Here is a 1529-nt window from a genome sequence, read left to right as displayed (position 1 = left end):
CCGTTTGCGGTCACGCGTCGCTCTTCTCATCCTCTACAATTCTATCTAAGTTTTGTGGTGAGTATTCCATTCATCTCTGCCTAGTTTTCGAAATTCCCCACTGTTACACGTTTTTGGGAAGTTAGTGTTGAAATCTTGTGGTTTTGGGTGTTTAGGGATACTCCAACATGGATTCTAAGTGGGTTCTATCCCTACTTCATATGGGCTGAGGTAAGAAATTCTCAAACCCTTGTGATTTGTCATTTTTATGAGCCCTAGGTTGATGTATGTATGTAATATTGGTTATGTTAGTGCATTTGATGGTTTTGGTGCACGATTGGGAGATTGGTGTTGCTTGAGGAGCTTTGGTGAGGCTTGGAGCTAAGGTTGGTGGAGACTCCCAAAGAAGAGGCTCAATTGATTTGGCTACAAGAGGTACGGTTTAAGTTTCATTTAAGTACCGTGTGGTGTGATGAGAATTCCTAGGCTAGATGTCCCTAGGATTAAGTTTGGATTGTGTAAATGGTTGGTGCTATATGCATAGTTGGTATGTAATGTGAATTAATGATTGGGTTGAGAATTGTGTGGCCTTGTATGTTTGGTGTATTGAGAATTGAATGTATGGGGTAATGAGTATTGATTTGTGGTTTATGCTTTTAAATTGTGAAATTGGGCCGGAGGCCGTGAATTTTGGGCCAGAGGCCGAGAAGAGGTAAGAAAGGTAAGTTGATATGTGCATTGTATGATGACACAAGTGATTGGATGAGTTTTAAATAATGAATGTATGAATGATTGGGTTGGTTATTGAATAATAAGGTTTGAGGAGTTGAAGTGTGGAATTTGGTAATTTTGGGTGAAATTATGTAGATGAGGTATGTTTGGTTTTGGTTGAGATATATTATGTGGTCATATATGTAATTACGATTATTGATGCCTTGAGGATATGATGATGCATGAGAGATATGTATGTTGTGATATATGCTTGAGGAATGATTAAGGTTGATTTGTGGGTGAAACCATGTGATAGTGAGTATGATATTGATTATGTATAATGATGACTGATTGGAAATAGTATTGTTGGAAATTGGGATGGGGAAGGATGTATGACATGTTAATGTGTTGTAATTTCGCCATTTGTTGAAATGGGTAAAAATGGTCACATGGCGGTTCTGTGAATCGTGGTAAAGTATTAATGTATGAGTTGAGGAGGCTTGATGTTGATTTTGGTATATTTTGATTGATTTCAAAAAGGGTTAAAATTGGCATGTTTTGGTTGATTTTGAAAAGAGTTGAAAATGACTTGTTTCGAAAATGGCACTTTGTGGTTTTGTATGAAAAATATGGTTTTTGGGCATACTTTGACGGGACATAACTTGGACTACGGATCTCTGTTTTGTGCCAAATCTGTTTAGAAATGAAATTGGATCCGGGATGTCCATGTCGTTCGAAGAACGGGTGAAAAACGATTTAAAATGAGAGAGTTATGTCCGTCGGAAGATTGGGGGTTGAATCTATAAATTCTGCAGCTTTTAACTTAGAAAATTTTTAGC

The sequence above is a fragment of the Arachis duranensis genome, chromosome 1 (assembly GCF_000817695.3).
Source record: "Arachis duranensis cultivar V14167 chromosome 1, aradu.V14167.gnm2.J7QH, whole genome shotgun sequence".
Taxonomy (NCBI): Eukaryota; Viridiplantae; Streptophyta; class Magnoliopsida; order Fabales; family Fabaceae; genus Arachis; species Arachis duranensis.
This window is presented reverse-complemented; position numbering follows the sequence as displayed.